The following is a 15259-nucleotide window of genomic DNA, read 5'->3' as shown; positions in this document are numbered from 1 at the left end:
AGCCTGTAGACAAGAAAACATTTTCATCAAAATAAAACATTAGCCTCAAAATGAAGCTAGAGATATACTTGAATGCCTGGAGAAGTTCTCATTTGAGACCCTATAATTCCACATCATAAAACCAGGAAGAAAACATTTTGTAGAGGAAAATCAGAAGGCTGTGGTTCTAGTTGGCTTCCCTGATATTAATTAACTTCAAGGGCACTCCTTCTGAAATCTCTTTGGAAGCTCACAACCTCCTGATAGGCCCATCAGGGTGAATTAACTAAAAATTGGACCCTCAGATTATGTCATGTGTTAACTTGATGGATAGAGCTCGGTAATATTGTCTGTTTGAACATTGACAGATTCCTGCCCCAAATCAATCATTTCTTTTTGCTTTAGTTGAATCTGAGCTGCTCTTTTTTGTCAGCAATTAGCCGACAGCTTGAACCGGGTCTTAAGGTTCCTTGTGTTGTAAAACCTTGTCAGCAGCATACTCGTCCGTCTTCTGTTAGCTGTGGTGGAATGGCAGACATTCTGTATAATATTTTAAAATATGAACCCAGTTGTTAAGAGATAAGTTAAGATGCATTTGGGCTCAGACAGGCCTGTTTTATTCTCTTTAAAAAGGGATTTTTTTTCTGGCTTAAGATCATTCCTAGCCATTGGGATTTTGGCAATGGCATTACGATACAGGTTTTAAGCAATGATGACCACCTGGAATTTTTGCCAAGATCATCAAGTTTAGTGCCTAGAGAGTCCCTGTCCACAGAATCAAAGACTGATGATAGACGAATAAATGTGTTATAAAGTCTTTCATTGTTCATAACTGACTTCTCAGAAAGATTTATCATGTGCAAGAAGCAAGGTGTGGAGTTGTACTAATGGATAAGTTGTGGAAAAGTTATACTTGAAATCTTTTTTGCTCCTTATGCAAGATATTTGGTTGAGTGAACAGGCTCTGTGGCTCACTAAGAAGAAAGATGATACAGAATTCTGAGTCTAATCCAGCAAGTTGATGAATCTATAGACTTTGAGGGAAGACAGAAAGCTCTTTTTTTTGTACAGAGTAAACCGTACTTTATGTTTAGACTGAGGAATCTAAAATCTGAAGAGATGAGAAGTAGATTGGCAAAAAATGGTGTATACATATCCAATATTGTGCTGCCACAAAAAGGAATGAAGTTGTGAGGCATGCAACATTGTGAATGAACCTGTGGGGCATTTAGTGAGACAAAACAAGCCAGAAACAGAAGAGCAAAAAAGAAGTCTAAAGAGTCATTTTGTGTAGAAGTTTCAGTAAGGATTGAGGCAAACATCTATACTTTGTCCTAAAGGTAATGAGATGAGTTGTTGTGGAAGAGTTTTACATATTCAACTATGGACAATTCTGGGCTTATGAAACTTGGAGAAGTCATCTTCAGACAATAATTCCAAAAGACTAACTCTCTCAGGTGTCAGTAGATATCTGTTTTTGTTTTCTTCTACAATTCCTTATGAAAGTCATGTTATGGTCAACTATGCCATCAAATATATTGAGGTTAAATCCAAATTCCATTAAAAGTACATTTTTGGCAAATGGAATTGTTATGAGAGGATTTAAATTTGACAAATTTCGATGTAGCTTCCTATGTATTCCAGTTGTGAGGCCAATTCCCTATTACTGTCAGGTTTGTATCTTTTCTTCTTTGGCATTCAGAGTCAGAGGCTGGTTGCCATTCTCCTAGTGGCTCAGACGTGTTGGGCCGTGATCAGGAATGAGCTTGACCTGCCTTTGTTGAGTGATCAGGTATTGTTTTGTGGTTGTTATTTTTGAATCCTTTGGATCCCAGAATGTTATTAATGAAAACTTAAAATATGGAACTTATTTTGAAGATCTACAGCAATACAGATGATGAGTAGATTGGGAGCTAGTACAGGATGCTTGCACTAAGGAAAGAGAGGTCAATGAAGGAACAAACAGTCATGGTCCAAGCAAATGGTCTCTTTCAGGGTTGAAGGAATGGCAAAGCTTAGGTTCAAATACAGTTCTATTTGGTTTTGAGCTTTATATTCTCTATGCTTTCAATTTTGAATTTCTAGATTGTCCATTTCTATGCCCTTTCAGTACAAGTTAGTTAGAAGTTAATTAGAAATATAGATAATAGGACTGAGCGAGGGACTTGGGTAAACTCCAGGCACAATTCATTATTTTTTTTTAAGATTTATTGAGATACAATACACATACCATTTAATGTACCCATTAAAAATGTTCAATTCAGTAGTTTTTATTATATTTAGAGTTGTACAACCATCACCATAATCTAATTTTAGAAATTTTTCATCCCCTCAGAATACCCTATGCCCATAAGTAGTCACTGCTCATTTTCCCCCAACCCTCCAAATCCTAGGCAACCACTAATCCATTGTCTGTTTTTAGAGCCTTGCTTATTCTAGGTGTTGTATACAATACATGGTCTTTTGTGAATGGCCTTTTTCTCTAGAATAGTGTTTTCACGGTTCATCATGTTGTAGCATGTATCAGCACCTCATTCCTTTTTATTGCCAAATAATATTCCATTGTGTAGATATACCACATTTTGTTTATCCACATCCTTCATTAGATGAACATTTGAGTTGTTTCTAATTTTAGTTGTTGTAAATAACGTTGTTGTGAACATTTGTGTACAAGCTTTTGTGTGGATATATGGTTTCAGTTCTCTTGGGTACACTCCTGGGAGTGAAATTACTGGAACATATGGCAATTCTAAGTTTAACCTTTTAGAAACTACCGAAATTTCCAAAGTGTCTGCACCATTTTACATTCCTACCAGCAATGTATGAGGGTTTCAATTTCTGCGCATCCTTGCCAACATTTGCAATTATCTGTTGGTTTGATTACAGTTAGTTGCTTCTTTTTTTATGGTGGGGGTCACATTTCATTCCTTTGCCATGTGACTATCCCATTATTGCAGCACCATCTGTTGATTTCCTTTTTCTTTTGGGAAGAGCAGGGACTGGGAATTGAACCCAGGTCTCCTGCATGGGGGTTGAGAATTCTAACACTGAACTACCCTTGCATCCCCCTACAATTAGTTTTTATGGAGTCCTTTTATTTTCCCTTTCTGAGCTCCTCTGGGATTTCCTGGCACTCCTGTCCACTGGTGTCCACTATTCTGGTCTGTTTCATGGAATCCCCTGGATGTTCAGGGCCCTGTGCCAGTTGAGATTATTATCTGCAAACTCGTGTTCTGAATCTTCTGCTCCTCTATCAAAATATACCCATCCCATATACTATGCTATCATGGCTTTGCTGTATATTTGTATATCAATTTGATGAATTCATTTTATTAAGGAGTAATGATTTATATTATTTTGATTTTGTTACCTCCTCACTGGAGATCTGGATTTTAGCAGGAGATTCTTAAAGAAACACATGGTAACTTATAGGATAAATTATTCACAGAAAAAATTCAGGCAGGATGCAAGGACAAGGTTGAGAAATATGTTTTCAGCATAGACATATTACTAATCTGACTTAATTGGTTACTTTCTTATACCAGCTCTGCACATGTGCCTCAAATAAGAGGCTCCCAGGGCTGGAAGATCCAGGCCTCTTTCTTCCTTTCACAGCATGGGGAATACTTTCCGTGAAATGACAGGCATTATTGACCTGGCCTAACTATAGATAATATTATAAAATTATATTTGAGTGCATTACTTAGCCAAATTTCAGAAAATTGGAAACAGCTCAATAATTCCCTAACAAATTACAGTTCTCCTGTGAAGTTGGTCAAATCAATAAATGCAAAGCAGGCTAAATAATCATATTCTGGAAAGATACCTGAAGGATTCCATTCTTCCCCAAATGCTATCACCTTTGGCACTGGGTTTGCATTCCAGGGATTTATTTGAAGAATACTTTTAAACAGAAAATCTTTAAGAACATTTTGCCTTTTTTTGAATCAATGGGAAAATTAGGCTTTCTAGCAGTTTTTTGTCAAATAAATCACTTTATTGAGTTCTAAACGCTGTTATTTATGTTGTTTCTTCTTGCCTGGCAGATACTTGGCTCTTATGGTTTGACTCTTCATGAGAAAGGGAGCTGCTGCCGAAAACAAGGTTCCCCACTGTATAATCTCTATGGCTTGTATTAATGCAGACAGTATAGGCACTATAAAGAAGAAAAATTACCATTGGAAGATAAAACTAAAATACTAGTTGCATTACAATCGCATTCTAGTGCTGCAATAAATTGCATGAAGCCAATAAAGCAAAACTAACTGAAGATATTTGGCACAAACCAAAAATGAAATGAGAGTCATTATGCTGTCTGCTACAGGGACATGCCTCAATGTAGTTAAAGCCATAAACTACCTGGGAGTAATCTTTACTTATTTTAAATTGCATATTCCGGATGCAAAGCTGTTTCTGGCACTTTTGCCACACTTAACTTTACTGAGCTAAGGAAAGAATCGCATATCTGAGTAAGTCTATTAAATATGCCTTGTCTCTCCAGTAATGCATAAGTCACTTGAGTCATAATATTGTTTATTCTTAAAATTAATCACAGTTTTCTGCCATGAATTAGCTTTCTTCCAAGAGAGTGGAGCTGGATTGATCCTGAATTCAAGGGATTACTTTGTCAGTAGCTTCCAATCTTTCTCTGCTGTGAACCTGGCCTAGGCACCAATGAGACTTTCTTCTCAGTAAGGGAAAACAAATGGGCCATACCCATTGGGATTTTAGAAGTGGATTTCTATGTAGTGTCAATAGTTAAGCAGTTTTCCAGGAAGACGTATTATCTGAGCGGATGGGTGACTTGCCCAGGTGTACTGTCCTTTTATATGTTAATGATGTTTTACTTTCAAAAGAATGTTCCTGGGAGCAGCAATCCAGGAGGCAGTTCGGATTTTAAAAGGATAAGAATTTATGAAGATAATCTTGCCAGCGGATTACCTCATCAGCATTCAGGCACCTGTGGGGAGGGGAAGAACCTGTGACCCAGTGAGGGCTGTTGAAGTGGTGGTGGTAGAAGGAGGTGGAGAGGGGAGTCCAGGCACGGGGCGGGGCGGGGGGGGGGGGGGCAGATCTGTTGAGAGGACAGAATAGAATTGTCCTTGCTCTAATCTATTTATATTTTGACTGTTCAACCGTGTGAGCAGCTTGCATTCAATAATTGAGCAGCTTTTCGTATCTTATTTTTAAAGAGAGCATTCTTATACATTGCTAGCAGGCATATACATCAGTACATTCTTTGTGGAGGGCATTTTGGCAGTATTCATTAAAAGCCTTAAAAAATAAGCATGCAATTAATCTTAACAGTTATGCCTCAGAATTTATTCTAGAGAAGTAGCCATGATCTGTGTAAATGTGTTTGTGCAAGAAGCATTGCTTATAATAGTAAAAACCTAGAAAACACCTCAACATGTCAGAATTGGAAACTGATTAAGTCTAAAATATGTAAAAGGAGAATACCATGCTCGCAGGCTTTAAATGTTCTCCCATGAAACTCAGAGGCAGGTGCTCATGATTTGGGGGAAAAGTGGATGGATATTATCTGGAAAAAGGAGGCTAAAAAAATAGCAAGAACAGTATGGTGTGTTTTTTTTTGTATTCAAATATATATATATATTTATATAAAACAAATCAACAATGAATACATCAGGCTGTTAAATGCGATTGTCTCTGGCGATGATGCTATAGGTAACTTATCTTCTTCCTCTTACTTTGGGTATTTTCCAAGTCGACTACACTTAATGAATGTGTATCACTTTTGTCATCTGAGAAAAATATGATTTGAGAAAAATCGGTTAATGACATTCAGCTACTACAATGATTCTCACAATGGAAAATATTCTTCTTCCCATCTTTAGATTGGATGTGAACTGAGTCCTAGCGGCTCCCCTTTTCTTTCTCCTGGGCCTCCCTTCTCTGCCCTGGCCCCTGCAGCTTTGACCCCTTGGCTGTCTGTGCATCTTTGGGCCTGAGGATCCCTTAGCTCGGCTTGCCCTGCTGCAGGTGCTGTCTTTCTGGAGAGGGATTTGTGGAGAAGGTTCTGAGATGTATCCTGGTTCTCTATTTCTTCTTTATTCCCCTGGGAGTTTTGTGGGAAACAGGGGTGGGGGGACACATCTTCAGATGACCTTCATGCCCCTCAACTGTTGACAGCAGCAGTAATCAAGTAGTGTGAAGAACTGCTCCGCGGTCAAAGAAAGTTGCCTTCAAATTCTGGTTCTGGGTAAGTCACTGGTAGATAGATAGAATAAGAGTTTTGGCCTCACGAGGCAATTATTATTTTGAGTGTACTTATTGCCTTTAGGTTGGTTTGTGCGCCACATATAGGAAGGCAGGTCCTAAGTGCTGTTTGTCAATTATCAACAAAGAGGACTAATATTACGAAGAGGACTATTGATTGATGCTTCCATTTTTTTTCAGGCCCCATGCTAAGAGTACGACGGGTACTCTTAGTCTTCAGGACATGTTTACGGGGTAGACCCTGCCGTGACATTCCCACTTTACTGATAATGAACCCGAGGCTCCAGAATCCACAACTTCACAGATCTTAAGTGGCTTTTAATCCCTACTGCTTTGTCTTCAGTCTATGAAATCAGTTCTAATATTTTAAAGTATTTGTTAACACTCGAGATTTAGAATTCATTTCCCTTCTAATTGTTCATCTCAAGGACAAAATCATCAGCTTAGCTACCTACGGCTCTACAGGGCACCAAGCTGGTGTGTGTGAAAGGGAATAGGAGAAAATGTACTTTGCCATGTTCAAGGTTCCCTGTTTCAGTCACCTACCTAATAACCTGAAATAAAATGTGGATATTTGCGTGAGAAGTATCTTCTGAACCTGATGCAAATGAGGTATATGGCAGCATGTTGTCTGCTTCTTTATGGACAAGAACCATTAGCATTAATTAATTACATTTCCTTTCTTTTCTTGCAGGTTAACTGCCCTTAAAGTTTTGTCACAAAGAGAGCTGATTCCATTGTGCTTCCATCAGATGTCGTCCTTTAAATAGGTGAGATTTGTTTTTGCTGACGTTTCACAAGACTTGTAATCTTGTCTAACAGAATCCCTTTCTGTTCAGCCTGCCATAATCATCAAGTTTTTGCAGAAAGTATGTGACATCACGGTGTGAGCCACTTTTGCTTCCTTTCGGGGTCCTTCTAGGAAAGCCATGTTTTTCTATAAGCATGGGAAAAGTCAAGGCTGTGAGATTTTTTCCAACAAAAATGAGGGTTTAAAAAAAGCCAGCCATCTGAAAAAGAAATAGAAAAAAAGAAATAACCAATAACAGTTTTTTCCTCTCTTGTAAACCAGCCTCCTTTTTTCCTAAAGTCGTAAACCAGTGACAAAACAAATTAATCGAACGTTTTATTACCCATTTGACTATAAAATATTATTCAGTCTTGGCAACTTGATGAGTGACTATATATCTAAAAAATGTCTACAATAATTCAAGAAACTAAGTATGATACAGAATTATGATAGATATGAAAGTAAGTAGAACAAACATAACTATAACTATTACTAAACTGCTGCTACTATGAGTTAACATTTACACAAAGATTAGTTGGTACCAGGCCTTGTCTCTCATTTAATTCTCACAACAACCGTCTTGTGGGGTTCTCTATCTAGGTACTGCTACTTTTTTCTTTTAGTGTCATTTTACAGATGAGGAAATGGAGACTCTGAGAGGTTTGATAAATTGCCCAAGATCATACTGCGAGTGAGTGGGGAAACCTGGATTTGCACCTACATGCTTGTTCTCTTAACCACCATGTGCTTCTGCATCCACATGATTTCTAATTTGTCTTCATATTTACTTTAACTTATGCTCTGTGACTTTACCTAGCCGTCATTTGAGAGATTCCTAACATTTACAGCTCACAATGTCAATTTTGCTTTGGGTTTATGCGTAGAGTTCCCTGTTTCTTGGAGGAAGCACATTCTAATTTCAAGACTGAAATTAGAGATGAATGAAAATTTTACGTGACATTCTATTATTTGCATGTCACGTAATAATTTGTATAAAAAAAGAAAAAAGGAGCTTTTTCTTTAGAGAAAGTTATTGTCATGTCTGATACAGTTTCAAACTCACCATAGAAGTTGTTGGGTGTTTGGGAGAAGAGTATGCTGAAGAGGCCTTGGTGTGTGTTGACATCCAGTGCTCCACGTGCAGTCCCAGCCTCTTTACAGAGGTCAGAGCTGGAGTTCCTTTTGCCTGTTGCATGTATGTATCTGCATGCAATGAAGGCTCTCTATACTCAGTAGGCTCAAGCCACGCTCACGACCTGTTTCCTTTAACCTGCTTGGTAGTCCCAATTTGGTTACTAACATAACCATCTGTGCAGTTTGAAAGGACTTATGTACCCTAGAAAATCCATGTTTTAATCCTGATCCAATCTTGTTGTAGCAACCGTTTCACTTAATCCCTGTTCAATACTATAGGCTGGAAACTTGATTAGGTATCTCCATGATACTGGATAATGTTATGAAAATGAAAGACAAAAGCCACATGCCAATGATGGTGGGAACGAGAGCTTCTCTGCTAGCCTAGGACAGCCTACTTCTTGACTTGTTTTTGTGTGAGACTAATACACAAAAACTTTTTTAAGCCACTGCTGGTTTGGTGTTTCTAACTGATGCATTTCACAAAGCTCCTGGAATCTGATCCTAAACGTTCCCAAGCCTCATCTTCCCCCATTCCCTGCATCGCCTGAGAGTCTAATCATGCCAGGTTTCTTATGCTTTTCCCAATTTGTCCTGCACTTCACACAAACAAACAAAAAACCCTTTGTGTTTTAGAATAGTTTTAGATTACGGAAAAATTGCAAAGGAAGTTCAGAGACCCCCCTCACCCAGTTTCCACAACAATTAACCTCTGATATTACCATGGTACATTTGTCTCAACTAAGAAACTAAAATTGGCACATTATTATTAACTGAACTTCAGATTTTATTTGGATTTTACTCATTTTTCTGCTAATGTCCTCTCTTTGTCCCAGGGCCCTGTCCTGGAAGCCACATTACATTTAATCATCATCTCTCCTTTGTCTCCTCTGGTCTCTGACAGTTTCTCAAGTCTTTTTTTGACTTTGATGATCTTGACGGTTTTGAGAAGTGTTGATGGTTGCGTTGTAAAAAAATCTCCCAATTTTGGTTTGTCTGATGTTTTCTTGTGGTCATGCTACGTTTATGGGTTGTGGAAGGAAAACCCCACAGAGGGAAAGTGCCATTTTCATGACCTCATATGAACAGTACATGCTATTAGCATGACATCACCGATGATATTAATCTTGATCACCTGGCTAAGGTAATGCTTGCCAGAATCCTCCATTGTGAAGTTACTTTGTTTATTCCCTTTTCCATACTCTTTTCTTCAGATGCAAGTCCAAAAGTGTGTCCCACACTCAAGATATGCACGTGTGTGTGTAAGATTAAACTCCACCTCCCAGAGGCAGGAAGCATCTACATAAATTATTTGTTATTCTTCTGTAAAGAAGATTTGTCTCTTCTCCCCCATTTATCTGTTTTTTTTTCCAATCATTTATTCATGAAGTATGGATTCATGGATGCTTATGGCACTTTGGGTTATAACAAAACATGTCATTATTTATTTCATTGCTCAGATTGTTCCTACTTTGACCATTAAGGATCTTTCAGGTTGGCTCCTGCATTCCTTGGACATGCTCTATCCTTTTGTTTCTTTGAGCACTGCCTTAATTTCTGGCTTTACAAGATGCTCCAGGTCATCTTGCATTTTCCATGCCCCATCCCTAGAATCAGCCATGTCTACAAGGAGCCCTGGCTCCTTTTTTTGAAGAATGGAATCAGAAACCAAGAGCTGGGTGCTGGGATGTCACTTCTTGAAGGCCCTTCCAGCTGACAGAGCTAGGAAATATATTTGTAAATATATGTGTGCATTTTTTGTGTGTGTTCACAAATATCTCTATGATTATTTCCAAACCTAGGCACCTGTAAACTCCCACCATCCACCATACATTTACTTATTAATTCAACTCCAGTATACATGTAAAAAAATTTCAAAAATTTTAACTTGTAACCATGAGAAACAACTTTAGCAACTATGATACTGTGTTTATGTAGACTTCCATTCATCTTCAGCTTTAAGCTTTCCAAAGTTACTCAGATTACCTCTCTTTTTTTCCCATTTGTAACACAATTAGATTCTTTTGTCACAGTTTGTATTTCTTCATGGGATCCCCTGATCTCCGTGATTATTAAAAAATTTGCCTACATTAAAGTTCATTCTTTGTGATGTAAAGACCTATGGGATTTTTAATTTTCATTTGTTTTATGCTCTTTTTTTGCGAAAAATAACATGTATACAAAAAAAGCAATAAATTTCAAAGTGCACCACAACAATTAATTATAGAACAGATTTCAGAGTTTGGTATGTGTTACAATTCCATTATTTTAAGTTTATACTTTTAGCTGCTCTAAGATACTGGAGACTGAAAGAAATATCAATATATTTGTTAAACCTGACCTTCTCTGTATAACTTCACCATCACCTTTGATCTTTCTCCCACTGTTTAGGGGTATTTGGGTTATGCCCATTCTAACTTTTTCATGTTGGAAGGGGCTGTCAATAATATGGGATAGAGGGATGGAACTAGCTGATGTTCTGGAGAGACTGGCCCCTCTGCATTTCAGGGCTTATCTGGTCCAGGGACCCATCTGGAGATTGTAGGTTTCTGGAAAGCTACTCTAGTGCATGGAACCTTTGTAGAATCTTATATAACACCCTGGGTGTTCTTTAGGATTGGCAGGAATGTTTTTGGTTGAGGTTTGGCAAACTAGGGTAGGTAGCAATGTCTAACTGAAGCTTATGCAAGGGTGACCTCCAGAGTAGCCTCTCAAGTCTATTTGAACTCTCTCAGCCATCCACCTGTGATTTGTCACATTTCTTTTCCCTGTTTTGGTCAGGATGGCATTGTTGATCCCATGGTGCCAGGGCCAGGCTCATCCCTGAGAGTCTCCAATGCCACCAGGGAGACTTTCACCCCTGGATGTCATGTTCCACATGGGGAGAAGGGCAATGATTTCACATGCAGAGTTGGGTTTAGAGGGCGAGAGGCAACATTTGAGCAACAACAGGTCAAGATCTACGGGTTGTGACAAATGCATAGCGTAATGTATCTGCAGAGTGAGTTGCTATATGATGTGTCATGAGAACACAGACCCGGGCACAACAGAAACTTTCAGCAAATGACAAAAGTGTCACCAGAGCAGGGGAAGAGATCCCAGTGTGGCAAGTCTTGCACGGAGGCCAAATGCTGGGTTCAGGACTGTTAAATGACAGCTCTGCTTGCCCCACTTTGTGTCATAGAAGAGAGACAAGTTTGTGCCTAAGGGTCCTGCCACTGAGTTTCCTGCCCTGATAAGCCTCTGTGGCTGCTTGATCCTGGTTTCCAGATTTAAGCTCTGGTCAGGCCTTTTCATTTGACCTAACATCTCCCCCTGGTTGTGGAATGGAAACAGGCTGAAACATCATCATACAATAGACAAGGAGGCAGGGGGTGGGGTTAGGCTGGGAGATGGTCCTGAGGGTGTGCCTGTGATTTCCCCAGCACCCCAATACCATACAGAATAATTCTATCACTAGAAAATTCCCATGTGTCCCCTGTGTAGCCCTGTTTTGTGTTCACAGCTTTGCCTTGCCTGAAATGAACTTTTGTTCCTCTACTGGTGTCTAACTCCTCCAAACAAGGATGAGCTAATTGTCTTCTCTTCTGTGAACTGTGTTTGCATCCTTACCTCCCAATGACACAACACACACATTGCTACTCAAGAATAATCATTACTTAACATTCCCACAGTGCTTTGTTCTTACTTCTATTCTAGAATTTCACTTTCTTATGACAAAATGATTATTTTAGTTTTCTGTCTTCTCTGCTCCATAGTCAGCTCCTTTGGGCCAGGGATGACACTTTTTTCATTATTTCTCAAGTGCCTGGATTACAGTGAGTGTTTATTAAATGTTTGTGGTTTTCAGAATTGGATATGTTACAGCTGATATTCATATTAACCAGCTAATTAAATTGAACAAGTATTTATTGAGCACCAGGTAAATTCTTGGCAGTTTAATAGGTACTGGCGCTGGGGAATGCAAAATGAGTCTCCTATTTTGCAATTTCCATGCGTTTATAATGTCATTGAAACAAGAGTTAACATTTGATGCTGATATTTGTGGCCAGGAATTGGGGGATAGGGAGGGATCCTACTTTGGCGTTTCAGGCAGGCAACTTTTCAGTGATTCAGAATTTGGCTTAGGGTAGTTATCAGGAAAAGAGATATCTTTGAGGTGAAGATGAGATGAATATGGGCTTTTTTTTTTCTTAAGTCAAAAACCCAATAAACCAAAGGCAACTCCTTTTATAGGGACACAGGACGACCGGGGCCCTTGGCTTACCTGTCACCTGTATTTGTGCTGGCTGAGGCAGCAAAGGGGCACCAGTAATGAAGGAGGACAGTGCCAGGGGCTGAATTCCAGGCTTGACACCAGAGAAGAGTGATGTTTGAGAGACTGGTCTCTTAAGTTCCTTCAAATCACAGCTTATGCATTTCTTGCTACTGCTATTTATGGTGCATTTCTTGCTACAGCTATTTATGGTGAAGGCAGATGGGTGGGATAATATGGTCACCCAGGAGGCATTTGCACTGACCTTATAGCATCAAGTCTATTCACTTGCTTCCCCTTCCCCTTCCCATCTGGGGTATATGAGATCCCTGCTCCCCAAGGCTTCAAGGGCACAGACCTGCAGGACCCTCCTGCATGATGCGTTACATCGGGAGGCTCATATATCCTAACGCTACCTGATGAAAGCAGGGGGCTCTCTGCCTGAGGTGCGTAACAGCCAACCCATGACACTGGGTTTCAAAGAGAGGGTTTCTTGGTAGGTGTGGAGCAGGAGATCAGATGGCCTATCGGAGTAAACCTCTGTCTCCCCGAATTGCAGTAACTCTGATGCTTTTATAGTACGGAAAGATCAAAAGAGGGGCAGGTTTTAGGATAATGAGCCCAAAGTTTCCAGATGACATAATGAGAGGTGATCTAATTACTGAGCATGCACGGATTGATTACGTGCTTAGTTACAGAGCGTGCATAAGAAAATGGTGGCCTTCATGTGACAACAGGCCTGAGTCTTATAATGATGTATAGTTCACTTACAGGTTAAAACTTAAGCAACTGGTCAGGCCATGGTGGCTCAGCAGGCAGAGATCTCCCCTGCCATGCCGGAGACCGGGCTCGATTCCCAGTGCCTGCCGATGCAAAAAATAATAAAGACAAAAATTAAATTTAAGCAACTGACTACGTCAGGAAGGCCCATTTTCGTCAGCTCCAGCTTCCTTTGTCAAGAGAACGAAGGGTTAATTCTGGGCTGACCCAAGGCCCTTCATTAATAAACATTAGGGGCTGTCTTCAGTGATCTTAAAACTCTAAAGTTGAACAACTTTACAGGTGGATACAAGTAAGGGTCAGTCACCAGGATTTTACCAAGGGCACAAGATAAAGGCTATATAATCATTATCAGAGATCAAGGCAGCTGGATTATAGTTCAGAGATTTCAGGTATTTCCCCTTCTCTACTCTAATATACCAGAAAGCAAAAAAAGGAAGATCTATATAATGATTCAGTGATGATAATCATCCCCCAGATCCTAACTTCTCAGTTACACTCATGGTCATGATGGTGGAGTTCTGTCTGTTTTTCCCCCTAAAGATAAATTGATATTGGTATTCAAATGCTGTGTCACCAAAAATAATCACATTGCCAAAATCCAGCTTTATGCTGACAGACCTATTTCTGACAGCCCACAATTCACAAACCAATAAACTGTTATCTAAAGTTCCATGCCGGGATCTGAACAGTGCCCTGATTTCTTATGACTTCACACAATTCTGTGTCACATTTCTACCCGTGTACTGTTAGTCCACAGCCAACACATGGGTCTTGCAGGAAGTCACTCCACGGGTTACATGCTCCTGCCTCTTTTGAGTGTAATTTTCAGAAAATCTGCCTTTGGGGCCTCCCGGCTTTGGTCTTCAAACTTTGTGTTTACCACCAGACCTTCCTTCGTTGGGGGAACTACCCTCTCCAGGCCTGAGCTGGCTGATAATGGTGGCACCTTTGCCCAGGGCATCTGCCTTTTAACAGGGGAAACGTGAGAACCTAAAGCCACCAAGGCTCAAAGGAAAGTGCTGGGATGTGCTGGGTGCAGAAAATACCCTGGGGACAGAGAGGAGGCCCCTGCTCAGCTTAAGGGAGGCCTGGGTTTGAGTTTCCCACCTACAGCGCTCTGCCTTTGTAACCCTACATGAGTTATTCAGCAAGTCTGAGGCCTAGTCCCTCCATTTGCAATGTGGTGGGGCCAGGAGAAGTGACATTTGCTAACTGTTTTACATAAGTAACTCATTTAGTTCTCACTGTAGCCCTAGCTGCTAGATATTATCATCCCCATTTTGTAGGCAAGGAACCTGAGCTCAGGTCAGATACAGAAATTTCCCCACAGGAAACTGGTGGTGAGAGCTGGGGTTTGGACTACATAAAAAAAGAAATCCATACTCTTCCCCCTCTACCATGCAAATCAGGGCCCACTGGCTGAGGACTCTTGGGGTTTCCTTCATGGGTACCGGCAATCCCCCTACCCCACTCTGGGATCTGCCAGGGGGTTAGACAGAGACAGACTTTCTCTGGATGGCTAGACTTGCAAATGGCTAGACTTGCAACAGATAAACTTCCTGGTTGCCCTAGGCCTTGACTCTGGCCAGATTGGCTGGAAAAACAAAGAAAACTGACCTGCAGAGAGAAAATAAAATGAGACTGAGATGAGAGATAGAGGTAGGGTTTCCTGGTGATCAATTACTGATTCCAGTTTTCTTCTTGACGACCAGCTATGTTCCTGTTACGTGGTTTCTGTGAGACACCCTATATTAACCTAGGTCCAGTTGACATCTGTTTACTTGCAACTCAAACTGTCCCAATACCGCTGCACTCCTCCCCGCTGTTGTAAGCATACATTGGCTGTAAACGCATTTTGCAAACCATGAAATACTCTACGAATGTGACTATTGTATTAGATTCCTGGGGTTGCTGTAACAAATTCCCACAAATTTGGAGGTATGAAATAACAGAAATGTATTCTCTCAGTTCTGGGGGCCGGAAGCCCTCAGTCGAGGTGTCGGCAGTGTTTTTCCGGAGGCTCTGAGGGAGAATCCGTTCCATGCCTTGCTCTGAGCTTCTGGCTGCTGCCAGCAACC

The 15259-nt window shown here is 40.2% G+C and overlaps 1 long non-coding RNA gene across 16 annotated transcripts in view; it reads left to right on the top strand.

Annotated features, from left to right (window-relative positions):
• The window catches only part of LOC143667142 (uncharacterized), a 142311-nt gene that overhangs the window by 86273 nt on the left and 40779 nt on the right, over positions 1-15259 (top strand). For 15 of the 16 annotated variants that reach the window (XR_013167883.1, XR_013167887.1, XR_013167878.1 and 12 more), the window contains one exon: positions 6914-6989. This is a non-coding gene — a long non-coding RNA (uncharacterized LOC143667142). Of the gene's footprint in view, positions 1-6399; positions 6832-6913; positions 6990-15259 lie in introns of all 16 variants that reach the window. The other variant, XR_013167877.1, reaches the window with a different exon arrangement.

This window comes from Tamandua tetradactyla, chromosome 23 (genome assembly GCF_023851605.1).
Source record: "Tamandua tetradactyla isolate mTamTet1 chromosome 23, mTamTet1.pri, whole genome shotgun sequence".
In the NCBI taxonomy this organism is placed as follows: domain Eukaryota; kingdom Metazoa; phylum Chordata; class Mammalia; order Pilosa; family Myrmecophagidae; genus Tamandua; species Tamandua tetradactyla.
This window is presented reverse-complemented; position numbering and strand designations above follow the sequence as displayed.